This window comes from Triticum dicoccoides, chromosome 4A (genome assembly GCF_002162155.2).
Source record: "Triticum dicoccoides isolate Atlit2015 ecotype Zavitan chromosome 4A, WEW_v2.0, whole genome shotgun sequence".
Taxonomy (NCBI): Eukaryota; Viridiplantae; Streptophyta; class Magnoliopsida; order Poales; family Poaceae; genus Triticum; species Triticum dicoccoides.
The window spans coordinates 261,014,704-261,031,615 of NC_041386.1; positions in this window are offsets into that span (position 1 = coordinate 261,014,704).

Consider the following 16,912-nt stretch of genomic DNA (forward strand, 5'->3'; position numbering starts at 1 on the left):
AGAGCCTTTCCGTTTCCCCTCTAGTGCACCGCAGCGCCGCGTTCGACCTTGGCCGAACTCCGGCGGCCACCTAGGTCGACGCCGGCGCCGATTCCGGCCGCCCCGACCCCAACCGACTCCACAGGAAGACGCGGCGCCCTCCCAGCCACCCGTAGAGCCTCTCCGCCGCCCGAATGGTCGCCGGAGGAGCGATTCCGAAGCCCTCCGCCGTGCCTGTTGTCGCCGGCGTTGAGCCGCCGGCCTGTTTGGGCCATTTGACCGGGGTTTGACCTCCCCCTGTGTCACTGACATGCGGGACCAGCCCGCCTAATTAATCTAGGTTAGTTTAAGTTAAAACGCTAACTAACCCAGTTAGTTAGGTTAGTCACTGACACGGAGGACCCACTGGTCAGTTTGACCTGGGCTGCCCGTTGACTCGCTTACGTCATGCTGACGTAGTGCTGACGCAGTAAATTCTTTTCTGGATTTATTTTTATATAGGAAATTCCAGAAAATGCCTAAAACTTCTAAAATTCATAGAAAATTAACCGTAACTCCAAATTAAATAATTTATATATGAAAAATTATCAGAAAAATTCAAGGAATCCATCTGTACCATTTTCATGCATGTTAGAACAACTTATCACTACTGTTTAGAGCAAATGAAGTGAATGACATTTAAATAACCACATATGGAGTTTGAATTTGAATCTTGGATTCAAACCAACTTCATTTAATCTGGTTTTAGGTGCATTAGCCCAAAACACATTCATATTGCCATGTCATAGCATGCATCATATTGTGCATTGCATTGATTGTGTTTCTTCTGTATTTGCCGGTAATTGTCCCCTCTCATTAGACGTGTACCGCCGATGTGATCGATGACACCGATGAAGAGCTATATTATCTTCAGAAGTGTCAGGCAAGCAAAACCCCCTTGTTCATTCCGATACAATCCTACTCTCTCGCTCCTGCTCTCTTTTATTGCATTAGGACAACACCGATTTATCTGTTACTTGCTGCGGTAGCTGAACCCCTTTATCCATTGCATGACCTGTCATTGCCACAGTAAATAGATGAAACCCACTAGCATGAGTAGGAGTTGTTTGAGCCCTGTTGTGCCTACTCATTCATGTTTGTTTGTCATGCCTGCTATTGCTTAGAGTTGAGTCAGGTCTGATTCATCGGGGATGAATCAGAGGTGTGTGAACATGTCCTACTGTGTGTGAGCTAAGTGTGTGAACACGATTTGGTAAAGGTAGCGGTGAGAGGCCATGTAGGAGTACATGGTGGGTTGTCTCATTGCAGCCGTCCTCAGGAACTGAGTTCTGTGTTTATGATCCATGATTCAGCTACTACCACGCATTGGGCCCGAAACCAATGGACCCTCTCGGCTTCTTAATCACCCTTGTCCTCTGTCCAGGAGTTGCAAGTAGTTTCTGGTGTTTGTAGTATGCTGGAGGCCGTGGACAGCGCTGACCGTAGGGGTGGGCTGTGATGCGGTAGGCACGTGGCCGGGTAAACCGGGCACCCGTTTGGTGTCACGGAACCCTGTACACATCGTTTGGGGCTGTGAGCGAAACTCCGGCCGGATCTCCTCATGGATGGAACCCGAATAGGCGATAAACCTGGACTAGAGACTTGAGTGTTTAGGCAGGCCGTGGCCGACACCCACGTTGGGCTTCTGCTTGAAGGTTGCCGAGTACATGTCGTGTAAACGGCGGTAAGTGGTGAGAGCGTGTGTGAAGAAGTACACCCCTGTAGGGTTAACCTAATCTATTCGAATAGCCGTGTCCACGGAAAAGGACCTCTGGGTTGCTTATATCAGTTCATAGACAAGTGAAAGTGGATACTCTAAAATACGCAAGATAAGCGTGAGTGCTATGGATGGTGTTCTCGTAGGGAGACGGGAGCGGATCCATAGTGGTGTATTGATATGGTGAATATGTGGACTCGTGTGCGCCACCTCAAAAGAGTTACTCGCAGTCGTAGTTCAGGATAGCCACCGAGTCAAAGCTGGCTTGCTGCAGTTAAACCCCACCATCCCCTTTGTTGATAATGAGGCATATGTAGATAGTTCTGATGTAAGTCTTGCTGGGTACATTTGTACTCACGTTTGCCTATTTATGTTTTTGCAGAGAGACTTCGGTCTCGCTAGTAGTTTCGCGTGGACTTCGACGTTTAGCTTGTTACCTCAGCTACGATCTTGTGCCCTCGGCAGGATCTGGTAGATAGTCAGGCTTCTCAGCCTTTTTCATTTATAGATGTCCGTACTCAGACATGATAGCTTCCGCTTGTGCTTTGATTTGTATGCTCTGATTGTTGGGTCATGAGACCCATGTTTGTAATATCTCGCTCCTCGGAGCCTATTGAATAAATTACTTGAGTCGTAGAGTCATGTTGTGATGCCATGTTGTATTTGCACATATCGAGCATATTGTGTGTATGCTATTGAAATGCTTGGTGTGTGTGGGATCTGACCATCTAGTTGTTTATCTTTAGTAGCCTCTCTTACCGGGAAATGTCTCCTAGTGTTTCCACCGAGCCATGGTAACTTGCTACTGCTCCGGAACACTTAGGCTGGCCGGCATGTGTCCTTCTTCGTTCCTGTGTCTGTCCCTTCGGGGAAATGTCACGCGGTGAATACCGGAGTCCTGTTAGCCCGCTACAGCCCGGTTCACCGGAGTCCTGCTAGCCCAGTGCTACAGCCTGGATTCACTCGCTGATGACCGACACGTTCGATGCTGGGTCATGGATGCCTGTCCCTGTAAGTCTGTGCCGCTTTGGGTTTACGACTAGCCATGTCAGCCCGGGCTCCTTATCATATGGATGCTAGCGACACTGTCATATACGTGTGCCAAAAGGCGCAAACGGTCCCGGGCAAAGGTAAGGCGACACCCGTGGGAATACCGTGCGTGAGGCCGCAAAGTGATATGAGGTGTTACATGCTAGATCGATGTGGCATTGAGTCGGGGTCCTGACAAATCCATGGACTCAACATTAGTCAAAAGAACTCATATACTTATTGCAAAAATTTAGAAGTCATCAAATATCAAGTACTACGCGGATGCTCCTAGGGGGATAGATTGGTAGGAAAAGACCATCGCTCATCCCCGACCGCCACTCATAAGGATGCACAAGCCAGGTACACTTCATGCTTCAAATTTGTTACACAACTTTAACCATACGTGCATGCTACGGGACTTGCTAACTTCAACACAAGTATTTCTCAAATTCACAACTACTCAACTAGCACGACTATGATATTATCACCTCCATATCTCAAAACAATTATCAAGCATCAAACTTATCTTAGTATTCAACCCACTAAAAAGAAAGTTTCACATATCTTGAATACCAAGTATATTAACATTAAGCAAATTACCATGCTATTAATGACTCTCAAAATAATCTAAGTGAAGCACGAGAGATCAAATTTCTTTAAAACAAACCACCACCGTGCTCTAAAAGATCTAAGTGAAGCACTAGAGCAAAAATTATCACGCTCAAAAAGATATAAGTGAAGCACATAGAGTATTCTAACAAATTTCAATTCATACATGGCTCTCTCAAAAGGTGTGTACATCAAGGATGATTGTGGTAGACTAACAAGTAAAGACACAAATAATACAAGACGCTCCAAGCAAAACACATATCATGTGGTGAATAAAAATATAGCTCCAAGTAAATTACCGATGGAAGTGGACGAAAGAGGGGATGCCTTCCGGGGCATCCCCAAGCTTTGACTTTTTGGTGTCCTTGGATTATCTTGGGGGTGCCATGGGCATACCCAAGCTTAGGCTCTTGCCACTCCTTGTTCCATAATCCATCAGAAGAATTCACCCAAAACTTGAAAACTTCACAACACAAAACTCAATAGAAATCTCGTGAGCTCCGTTAGAGAAAGAAAACAAAAGACTACTTTAAGGTACTGTAGTGAACTTGTTCTTTATTTGTATTGGTGTTAAACCTACTGTATTACAACTTCTCTATGGTTTATAAACTATTTTACTAGCCATAGATTCATCAAAATAAGCAAACAACACATGCAAAACAGAATCTGTCAAAAACAGAACAATCTGTAGTAATCTGTTACTAACGAAAACTTCTGGAACCCAAAAAATTCTACCAAAATTATACGACCTGGGCAATTTGTTTATTGATCAGCAGCAATTGGAATCACTATTTTATCATGTTCTGTTGATTTTTGACAATTCGGGCACTGAGCGCAAAGATTCTGGAAATTACAGCAAGATCAAATAACTATCTTCCAAGAAGATCTAATAGGTTTAACTCAAACACTAATTAAAAGATAAAACCACATCTAAACAGAATCTAGATGGATTATTTATTCCTAAAAAGAACCAAAAACAAAAAACACAAAATAAAATTGGGTTGCCTCCCAACAAGCGCTATCGTTTAACGCCCCTAGCTAGGCATAAAAGCAAGGATAGATCTAGGTATTGCCATCTTTGGTAGGCAATCCATAAGTGGCTCTCATGATAGATTCATATGTTAATTTTATTTTCTTTCTAGGAAAGTGTTCCATGCCCTTCTTTAAGGGAAATTGGAATTTAATATTCCCTTCCTTCATATCAATAATTGCACCAATCGTTCTAAGGAAAGGTCTACCAAGAATAATAGGACATGAAGGATTGCAATCTATATCAAGAACGATAAAATCTACGGGCACATAATTCCTATTTGCAACAATAAGAACATCATTAATTCTTCCCATAGGCTTTTTAATAGTGGAATCCGCAAGATGCAAGTTTAGAGAGAAATCATCAAAGTCACGGAAATCTAGCAGATCACACAAAGCTTTGGGGATAGTAGAGACACTAGCACCCAAATCACACAAAGCATAAAACTCGTAATTTTTAATTTTAATCTTAATTGTAGGTTCCCACTCATCCTGGAGTTTTTTAGGGATAGAAACTTTCAACTCAAGCTTTTCTTCATAAGATTGCATTAAGGCGTCAACAATGTGTTCAGTAAAGGCCTTATTTCGACTATAAGCATGAGGAGAATTTAACACGGATTGCAACAAGGAAATACAATCAATTAAAGAGCAATTTTCATAGTTAAATTCCTTGAGATCCAAAATAGTGGGTTTAGCAATATCTAGATTTTTATTTCTTTCAATCCTTTTTTATCAATTTCATCATCAGGATCTAAAAACTCAGAATTCTTAGAATGCCTTCTAGGTAAGGGAAGATCATAATCAGATTCATCAAGATTCATATTGCAAAACAAAGATTTAATAGGGGACACATCAATAACTTTTAGATCTTCATCTTGATTCTCATAGTTATTAGAAGAACACGCTTTAATAAAGGCATCTTTGTAAGCATGCATCCTAGCGGTTCTTTCTTTGCACTCATCAATGGAAATTCTCATGGGTTTGAGAGACTCATTGATATCATGCTTAGGAGGAATAGATCTAAGCTTTAAAGAATCAACCTCAAGAGAAATTCTATCAACGTTCCTAGCCAAATCATCAACTTTAAGCAATTTCTCTTCAAGCAAAGCATTGAAATTCTTTTGCGAATTCATAAACTCTTTAACACTACTCTCAAATTCAGAGGGCATCTTATTAAAATTTCCATAAGAGTTGTTGTAGGAATTTCCATAATTATTAGAAGGATTACTAGGATAAGGCCTCGAATGAAAATTCCCTCTATATGCATTGTTACCAAAACTATTCCTACCAACAAAATTCACATCCATAGATTCATTATTATTCTCAAGCAAAGTAGATAAAGGCATATTATTGGGATAAGAAGAAACACTCTTAACAAATAAATTCCTAAGTTCATCCATCTTTTCACTCAAAACATTGATTTCTTCTATAGCATGCACTTTTTTATTAGTAGATCTTTCAGTATGCCATTGAGAATAATTGACCATAATATTATCTAGGAGTTTAGTAGCATCTCCTAAAGTGATTTCCATAAAAGTGCCTCCCGCGGCCGAATCTAAAAGATTTCTAGAAGCAAAATTCAATCCAGCATAAAATTTTTGTATAATCATCCATAAGTTCAAACCATGAGTAGGACAATTACGTAGCATTAATTTCATTCTCTCCCAAGCTTGTGCAACATGTTCATGATCAAGTTGCTTAAAATTCATAATATCGTTCCTAAGAGAGATAATCTTAGCGGGAGGAAAATACTTAGAGTTAAAAGCATCTTTGCACTTGTTCCAAGAATCAATACTATTTTTAGGCAAAGATGAAAACCACGCTTTAGCACGATCTCTAAGCGAAAAAGGAAATAGCTTCAATTTAACGACATCATTATCGACATCCTTTTTCTTTTGCATATCACATAAATCAACAAAGCCATCTAGATGAGTAGCGGCATCTTCACTAGGAAGGCCGGTGAATTGATCTTTCATAACAAGATTCAACAAAGCAGTATTGATTTCACAAGATTCAGTATTGGCAAGAGGAGCAATCAGAGTGCTAAGTAAATCATTGTTATTGGTATTGGTGAAGTCACACAATTTGGTAGCATCTTGGGCCATCACGACAAGCAAGCAAACTAACACATGAGCAAACAAAAGGCAAAGGGAAAGAGAGGGCGAATAAAATGGCAAGGGTGAAGTGGGGGAGAGGAAAATGAGAGGCAAATGGAAAATAATGTAATGCGAGAGATAGAGATTGTGATGGGTACTTGGTATGTTGACTTTTGCGTAGGCTTCCCCGGCAACGGCGCCAGAAATGGCTCATTGACGGGAGAGTAAATCTTGACTTGACTTGGCGTAGGCCTCCCCGGCAACGGCGCCAGAAATCCTTCTTGCTACATCTCGAGCTAGCGTTGGTTTTCCCCGAAGAGGAGGGGGTGATGCAGCACAACAGCGTAAGTATTTCCCTCAGTTTTTGAGAACCAAGGTATCAATCCAGTAGGAGGTCACGCGCAAGTCCTTCGTACCTGCACAAAACGGTAGCAACTCGCAACCAACGCTTAGGGGTTGTCAATCCCTTCACGGTCACTTACGAGAGTGAGATCTGATAGAGATAATATTTTTGGTATAAAGATGCAAAGTGAAAAGTAAAAGCAAAACAAGTAAAATAAAGTAATGGAGATTGTTATGATGAGAATAGACCCGGGGGCCATAGGTTTCACTAGTGGCTTCTCTCAAGAGCATAGATATTCTACGGTGGGTGAACAAATTACTGTTGAGCAATTGATAGAATTTAGCATAGTTATGAGGTTATCTTGGTATGATCATGTATATAGGCATCACGTCCGTGACAAGTAGACCGACTCCTGCCTGCATCTACTACTATTACTCCACTCATCGACCACTATCCAGCATGCATCTAGAGTATTAAGTTAAAAACAGAGTAACGCCTTAAGCAAGATGACATGATGTAGAGGAATAAATTCATGCAATATGATAAATACCCCATCTTGTTATCCTCGATGGCAACAATACAATACGTGCCTTGCAACTCTTTCTGTCACTGAGTAAGGACACCGCAAGATTGAACCCAAAGCTAAGCACTTCTCCCATTGCAAGAACTACCAATCTAGTTGGCCAAACCAAATGGATAATTCGAAGAGACTTGCAAAGATAACTCAATCATACATAAAAGAATTCAGAGAAGATTCAAGTATTATTCATAGATAAGTTGGATCATAAACCCACAATTCATCGGTCTCAACAAACACACCGCAAAAAGAAGATTTCATCGAATAGATCTCCACGAGAGAGGGGGAGAACATTGTATTGAGATCCAAAAAGAGAGAAGAAGCCATCTAGCTACTAGCTATGGACCCGAAGGTCTGAAGTAAACTACTCACACTTCATCGGAAGGGCTATGGTGTTGATGTAGAAGCCCTCCGTGATGGATGCCCTCTCCGGCGGAGCTCCGGAACAGGCCCCAAGATGGGATCTCGTGGATACAGGAAGTTGCGGCGGTGGAATTAGGTTTTTGGCTCCCCTTGGTCTAATGGGGGTATGTAGGTATATATAGGAGGAAGGAGCATGTCGGTGTAGCTCCAAGGGGCCCACGAGGCAGGGGGCGTGCCCAGGGGGGGGGGGGCGCCCTCCACCCTCATGACCTCCCCGGAAACTTCTTGGAGTAGGGTCCAAGTCTCCTGGATCATGTTCGGTGAGAAGATCACGTTCCCGAAGGTTTCATTCCGTTTGGACTCCGTTTGATATTCTGTTTCCTCGAAATACTGAAATAGGCAAAAAACAGCAATTCTGGGCTGGGCCTCCGGTTAATAGGTTAGTCCCAAAAATAATATAAAAGTGGAAAATAAATTGCAATATAGTCCAAAACAGTAGATAAAGTAGCATGGAGCAATCAAAAATTATAGATACGTTGGAGACGTATCAGGTGGCTACGTCATGAAGGGAGTAACGGGCCAGATGATTGAATTTTTGCAGATATTCACCCACAGACCGATTTCCTTGGAGGAGCTAGAGAAATTCGCGCTGCTTAGTCCTCATAATTCTAGTAGGGATATGATATTTCCGGAACTGATCTTTGAATTTTGTCCAAGTAATTTCTTCATCAGCGGGCCACATGGCTTTTGCATTTTCCCACCATATGGCAGGACCGCCTTCAAGATAATGAGTTGCGAACGGAACTTTGTCATCTTATTCCGTACAAGCAATCTCCAGCTTTCTTTCAATGGTTCGTAACCAATTGTCTGCATCCAAGGGATCAAGGACCTGACTGAAACTGGGAGGCTTGGTCCTCTAAAAATCAGACAGCTTTGAGTGGTGACCATTTTCATTTCCACTCTGACCAACCATATCTTGCACACTTCTTAATATTTCAATCAGATCATTATTCTGCCTTTCCTCAAACATCCACAGAATTTGCTCGGTGGAGGGCGGATTTGGCGGTGGAGGCGGTGCTGGAACGTACGACTCGGGGGAGTGTCCTGCCTGTCGTGCGGAATGATGAACAGGGGTACCCTCACGAACGTTGCTACTTCTGCCTCCCCGCGGCATCCTATTATGATTTTTCCCAAGGCAACGCAACCGAGATGAGAAACATTCAAAATAAATTGGGGAAAGCCACCAACAAAGCCCGAGAAAAACAGAAATGATGAAGAAAACACGGCGAATAAAATAGAGTTCCAACATAATTATACATAGATTCATACATGAAAGATAACCATCATGCCAGGTTCAACTACTCTCATACAGAAAACGAAACATCATGACTCGCACTACTACATTCGGACATCATCTCGAGGACTGCGGATACTCAGGGGCTCTACCGCTCTACTCGTGCTGCGGGGTCCTCTCCTGAAGCGGACTCGGATCCGGAACTGACGAGGTTAACTGAGACCTCAGGGTTAAAGGTAACACAACGACGCTGCCTAGAGGGATCTCCCTCCGGGGAAGGTGCAGGGTGAATCATCGGGGCTACATGAGTAGTGAGAAGTGTAGCCCACTTAGCAGGGGCACCGAGAGGGTTTACCGTCGAGGCGCCTGAGCTACTCGAGGGAGTGACTGGTGAAACAGGGGAACTAGAACTGGCTGGAATATACAGAGTAAATCCTAGAGAGGATGAAGTAGTGGCAGATCTAGTAGTGACTAAAGCAACGGCTAAAGCAGTACGAGCACGAGTCAGCTCTCGAGCCAGCTCATGGATCATAAGATAGCTAGCAGTGATGTAACGAGCAAGATGACTAGCAACACTATCAGACTCCGGATCAATGGTAGAGAAACGGACACGACCATTGTCGTGCAGAGAAGGATAGTAGTAGAAACCTGGGTGGTTCTGCATCCGGACCTTGTTGTAACGAAGCTCGACAAGGACCTCAAATGCAGCAAACTGGACAGCCTGAGAAGCGGTAGAAGCATAACCACTCCGAGAGGTACGAGTGTAAGTGCTGGAATCAGAACTGGTGCGCAGAGTAACCACTGTGTGATACTCATACACTGAGTCAGCTAGACGCTCCCGGTACACACAATAAACTGGGTCGTCACCGAGGGGGTACAGCCGACGCCACACGTTACGAAGAAGATGTGGCGACGTGTACGGCATCAACTGCAACTAGCATGGATACAACACCGGAGCCATCTACACTCACAACCATTAGTAGGTTAGCATAAAAATAAGACAAGTATATGCAATGCAACAACCAGCTACCAATGCTACCGGCACTCCACGGAAACTCATATCTACCATCCAGTCCACACGTCGTAGTCTAGTGTGGCCTACAGTCAGCGCGGCTCTCATACCAAGTGTTGTGGCACCCCGGCTCAGAGCGACCGGTTTACCTTGCATTGCCAGCCCAAAGACCATGTCTTCTGGCAACACACAACTTCTTGGTATAGAAAACAACCGCTTTATTGATACTAGCGGCTCATAGTTTACATTACAACAGGTAGCAAGGCCAAGCTGCACACCCGGTGTAGCCGAACAATATGTACATTATTTAGTGAACATAAAAGGGCCTCGATCATAACAACTACGCGACAGCGGAATAACGTCATAGCGGAACTCCATAGCACAAGGACACCGATGTGGACACGATCTAGACTCAAGCAGCACTCCTTTCCACGGGACTTTCCTGAACTCTGGCATGACACGCCAGGTCAGTACATTGAATGCACTTGCAAGCTCACAACAAGCATAAACATAATGACAAACAATTTCATGATAATTAACCAATTATTAGTAATGCAACAATGTAACCAACATGCTGTGATCGCGCTCTTATGAGCACAGTCCCTCGGACTAGCTTACCACAGTGATCGCCTCTGGATCACAAATGTACCAACCACATGATCTTCACTATGGATACTTCGTGATCATTCTGGTGACCACAGCCACGACCAATATTTGGTCTCAAACAGTGATCCTTTCGGCAATCACAACCACGACCAACACTTGGTCTCAATCGACAGGATGACTTTCCCGCCATCCTCAACAATGCAAAGTTCATGACTTAGTGTGCAAGATTAATTAAATGTTGACCCATGGTGTGACCTACTTTCGAGGTGTCCGTAACCGTGGACTCGGCTATCGATAGATTAATACACTTTGTAGAGGTAGCGCACTGTACCCACACCACGGAACCCATGGCCTCGTACTCCCATTCGGGTGGACCAACGGCATTCCGACGAAACCCCTCCATTGCCATGACACTCTCTCAGCCACCCCGACCCACTCCCCAACTGGGCTAGTCCTGGGTGGCCCCGTGTCTACCAAAGACACAACGACCACCGTCGTGGACAACGTCCCTCACGGGGATCGTCCCTCACGGGGACCGGTACCAAAATCTCAGCAACGGGCTCACAAGGTTATGTCTGCTTACCGGGCCAAGGTACCGCACGCCCATAACCTTACCTAGTTGGAGGCACCGACCAGAGGCATGACAATGGATCGAATAAAGGCCTTCCCATACAGGCAAATGTGGTTGCACTGGGAAAAACTCGATTCAGTGGCACCATGACTCGGTCAACGATAAATTCAAGTTGTATTATTATCAGGTTGAAAATACCCGGTGTCATAGTATGCCATGAAATGCAACCACTAATATAGGCACCACATATTAATGGAAATGACTGAGTCAACTAAAGCCACACTAAGCATAAACATCAACAACACCTCATACTTCTCTGGTTAGGATTAAACTCACATTAAACATAATCTTTTCTAACAAATTTTATCATTTTTCTCATGCAAGAAAATAGTTCTAATAAATTACTTATATCCATAACCATATTATTTCTATCGTAGCAAAGATTAATTCTAGTTTCTATAACCACTTGGGAGCTACAAACTTTCTGATAACATAATCATGTAAACTTAAGCAAACACTAACAAAATATAAATAACCTAATGATAATGATTTAAATGCATGGATTAAATCATTCATTCAAGTAGAAAAATATCACAAATATTGAAGTGGCATCATGAAAATGTTTCTGTGGCTTGCCTTAGTGCAGATGAGGCTCACAAGCCCTCTGGTGTTCCTCAAGACAAGCTTCACTCTCTGAAAATAAATTTGAACACAAAAAGAAAATATCAAGAACCCTTTTGAAATTTACCAGAAAATCTAGACAGTAGGGAAAAATCCCATGTTTGGTCAGCTGCTAGATTTCTTTGCAAAGAACACAATGCAAAAAGAATCAATTCATTTGGACTTATGGTTGAAGAGTTATAGATGTTTGAATCTCTCTGGAATTTGAATTTAAATAAAACAAACAGGGGGGGGTGACGTCGAAGACGTAAAGCCTCGGGGCGCCACCACTCGTACTGCTTCATGCGCGTACTGAGTGGCTGACTAGCGTGCCCCGCTAGTCAGGTGGTGGAAGAGGGAGAAGGAAACAGAGGAGGTCACGGCTTCGCCGGAGCTCACGCCGGCGACGAGGGCTCCTCGGCCAAAACGAGAGGGAGGGATCGAGAGAGGGGATGGAGGCGCACTTGCCCGTACCCGTAGCATAGCTAGGGGTGGTCGGACGGCGTCAGAATCGACCTCGCAATCGGAGGCAGAGAACGGAGGTCGCCGGAGACGAAGACAACGGTGAACATCGGCGACTCCAGGGGCTTCAACCAGGTGGAACAGCACCACCGGAGAGTGTCGGAGGCCCTGGAAGGATTGCTCGGGCCTGGGAGGGGCTGGAGCTACCGTGGCGACCTGAGAGGATCGCTGGGGAGCTCGAGCTCGGGGACGGTGGCCCGTGGCCTGCCTGGCCAAGCTACGGTTTCCTACAGAGTTGTGGGGTGTGTGGGAGTGGAGGATGGTGCTCGAGGAGGCTGGGGGTGGCTCCATTTATAGGCAAGCGGCGAGGGGGGAATCGGGCTCCGCCGTCGACAGCTGGACACGGCTCCCGGCGACGAGCGGCGTCAGTGAGAGGGGGAGAAGGCGATGCAGCTCACGTGGGGACTGTGGGCGAATGGAGACGAGCACAGGATCGAGGAGAACGCGACGAGGACAGTGCGCACCGCACTATTACGTTGGCCGGACCGTGCCCGTGCTCGTTGCGGCGAGCTCCGGCGTCGGCGAGTGCCAAGGAGAGTTAAGGGGGCTTGGACAAAGATGGTGGCACGGTTTGGCATGCTTTGGCAGTTGGGGAAGCGAGCACGCGCGAAATAGAGCGCTCGGCGGCACCCAGAGCTCGTCGACACGCAGGCTGGCATCGTGTACACACGTGGTCACCGTGTGAACTTTGCCCTCACGCCGGCCTACGTCCAAAGTTCATGTATGGCTTGTTGTTCGTGGTAGTTTTGAAGTTTACCACACTTTGGTTTGGATCCAGATGTAGTAGAAAAGATTTTACAAGCCAAGTAAGTTTCTGATCAGTAACTTTGAGAGTTTACTAAGGTCAAACGGCTGGGAGTTTGAGGCTGGGTTTTGTAGGCTAGCAATCATCTACTAAGGTGATGATGCACAAGAAAAATCAGCCTCATTGGAGCAAGTAAAATGGTAGTTGTTGTAGAAACCACCATTTCTGCCCAGAACAACAAATATTTTCTGTGGCAAAAATATTCCAAAAAGTGGTGCAATATTTTTGCTCAGGAAGGTGCCCTAGGGCTCAAACAATATTTGTGAATTTTCTCAGATTTTTGTGGGCAAGAAAAATTTGGGTTGCTTTGGAGGACATTGATCTAGCTAGGGTTTAAGGGAAGGAAATGAATATTTTTCATTAAAGAAAAATATTCCAAATATTATTATGAGGTGAACCAGAGAGGAAATGATGATAAGAGAGGGAGATGAGGCACTTGGATGAAAGCCAAGGGTACCCAAGTGTTTAAGTCCCCATGAAAAGATTCAAAAAACTCCAACTTCCAAAATCATTTCAAAAGAAAATCAGGCAAATGAAAGAGGGCAAAAACCAGGCTGTCACATTCTGCCTCATCTAGCAGCTCGTCTGTGGTAAATATATCTCACTTTTTACAGCCTTTTCGATCTGTCAAATCCATCCACTTCAACCAAATGGGGTTTCTACACTTCCAAATCTGGATCTTTCTCTTTCTGAATCTCATATCTTGCAAAGATTAGTCACTCATGCTTCATAACTAGTTAGATTCCTCACTTGTACTTATTCATGGATTCGTACAAATGTGGTACCAACTCACTTCAAATAAGTGAATGTCTTCGTGCTGTGAGGTCAATGTCTTCAAACTGATTTATCTTCAAAAATCCTCTGAGAATGCAGATGACCTCTTCCCCTTCGCTCGCATCTCTAATGCTGTCACAGGTACATGTCCGTGGGAGAATCCCTTGGTTCTCATAGTCTACGTTCATTTGCAGAATTCTTACAGCATCACATTGACTCTTCTGAAGCCAGTTCTTGTTTGACAAGTAGATGGAAGCTTCTCACTATCTTGAAGCCTCTCTATCTGAATATTATGGCCACTAAGAAATCTGCAAGGAAGGGTGACAGGCAGCGTCATGGAAATACTGCTCCGGATCTCCCTCCCGATCTGTTTGAACTGTACAAGTCTGATCCAGAGGAGTGCTACAATCAGCGCAAGACCAGAATACAATGGATCCGAAGATATTGGGCTGAACAGTGGTTCAAGTACAACTTCGTCACTCCTGAATATGCTGAGAAGAATGCTATCAAGCGCCCATGGGGCGATATTCTTTACATGAATCTGCAACCCAAGTCGAAGCCTGAAGCTATTGCCCAAGGCTTCTATCCATGCATGGTCAGAGGACCTTAGCCAGAAAATGCTGACCCATCATCTCTTCTATGGTGTCATGACGACAATCACTTCAAGCACAACTTTCAGTTCGCAGAGGAGTCAGATGCCAAGAACATGAAGGAGCTCGGACTCCACTTCAACCCTGGTCCGTCCGTGTGATGCCCTGATATGTCTCCAACGTATCTATAATTTTTGATTGTTCCATGCTATTATATTATCCATCTAGGATGTTTTATATGCATTTATATGCTATTTTATATGATTTTTGGGACTAACCTATTAACCTAGAGCCCAGTGCCAGTTTATGTTTTTTCCTTGTTTTTGAGTTCTACAGAAAAGGAATACCAAACAGAGTCCAATTGACGTGCCAATTTTTGATGATTTTTTATGGACCAAAAGAAGCCCTCGGAGTAAAAGAGTTGGGCCAGAAGAGCCCCGAGCCGTCCACGAGGGTGGGGGGCGCGCCCTACCCCCCGGGCGCGCCGCCCTATGTCGTGGACGACTCGGGGACCCCCCTGACTTGTTCCCGACACCAAAAATTCCTATAAATACAGAAACCTCCAGAAAATAACCTAGATCGGGAGTTCCGCCGCCGCAAGCCTCTGTAGCCACCAAAAACCAATCGGGGCCCTATTCCGGCACCCTGCTGGAGGGGGGATCCCTCACGGGTGGCCATCTTCATCACCCCGGCGCTCTCCATGACGAGGAGGGATTAGTTCACCCTCGGGGCTGAGGGTATGTACTAGTAGCTATGTGTTTGATCTCTCTCTCTCTCTCTCTCTTGTGTTCTTGATTTGGCACGATCTTGATGTATCACAAGCTTTGCTATTATAGTTGGATCTTATGATGTTTCTCCCCCTCTACTCTCTTGTAATGGATTGAGTTTTCCCTTTGAAGTTATCTTATCGATTGAGTCTTTAAGGATTTAATAACACTTGATGTATGTCTTGCATGTGCTTATCTATGGTGACAATGGGATATTCACGTGATCCACTTGATGTATGTTTTGGTGACCAACTTGCAAATTCCATGACCTTGTGAACTTATGCATAGGGGTTGACACACGTTTTTGTCTTGGCTCTCCGGTAGAAACTTTGGGGCACTCTTTGAAGTTCTTTGTGTTGGTTGAATTGATGAATCTGAGATTGTGTGATGCATATCGTATAATCATACCCATAGATACTTGAGGTGACATTGGAGTATCTAGGTGACATTAGGGTTTTGGTTGATTTGTGTCTTAAGGTGTTATTCTAGTACGAACTCTAGGATAGATCGAACAGAAAGAATAGCTCCGTGCTATTTTACTACGGACTCTTGAATAGATCGATCAAAAAGGATAACTTTGAGGTGGTTTCATACCCTACAATAATCTCTTCGTTTGTTCTCCACTCTTAGTGACTTTGCAGTGACTCTTTATTGCATGTTAAGGGATTGTTATATGATCTAATTATGTTATTATTGTTGAGAGAACTTGCACTAGTGAAAGTACGAAACCTAGGCCTTGTTTCAACACATTGCAATGTCGTTTTTGCTCACTTTTATCATTAGTTACCTTGCTGTTTTTATATTTTCGAATTACAAAAACTTATATCTACCATCCATATTGCACTTGCATTACCATCTCTTTGCCGAACTAGTGCACCTATACAATTTACCATTGTATTGGGTGTGTTGGGGACACAAGAGACTCTTTGCTAAACGTCTACAAGAAGAAGGTTGTGTAGTAGACATCACGCCCCGAGACCGATGCTCCAGATGCCTTCCAATTTTTTTAGTTGTTGCCATGTGATTCTTTTGTTTGTTGCATTATCATAATTATTTCGCATATGTCATTCCACTATGTTGTTGCCATGATCATGATGAATGCCATTGCCATATTTTGTTTATTGCATCATGTTTATCTTTTATTATTTTGCATTGTGCCATTTCATTTTGTTGCATTGAGCCTCTTATCATTTTGCATTATTCTATCCTTTGCCGGATGCATCATATTATAGCATTGTGTCATCCATGTTGTTTCCAAGTCCATCATGTGCATTGCCCCGACATTATGTTTGTTGGTTGCTCCATGTATTATCATGCATCATCACCTCCTCCTTCTTTCTTCTTTCTTTCATTTTGGCAAGTGACCTTTTCCCCTCCATAAATGTTCACTCTTTTCTTGATGCTAGTACACCATGGCTACACCATCTCCGCCATTTTTCAGCTCCTTTGGACTTGATTTGGTTGGAATCAAAATTGCCTCAAGTTTGAATTTAATTCAAACTTGCGACAATTTTCATTCTCTAAAAATGT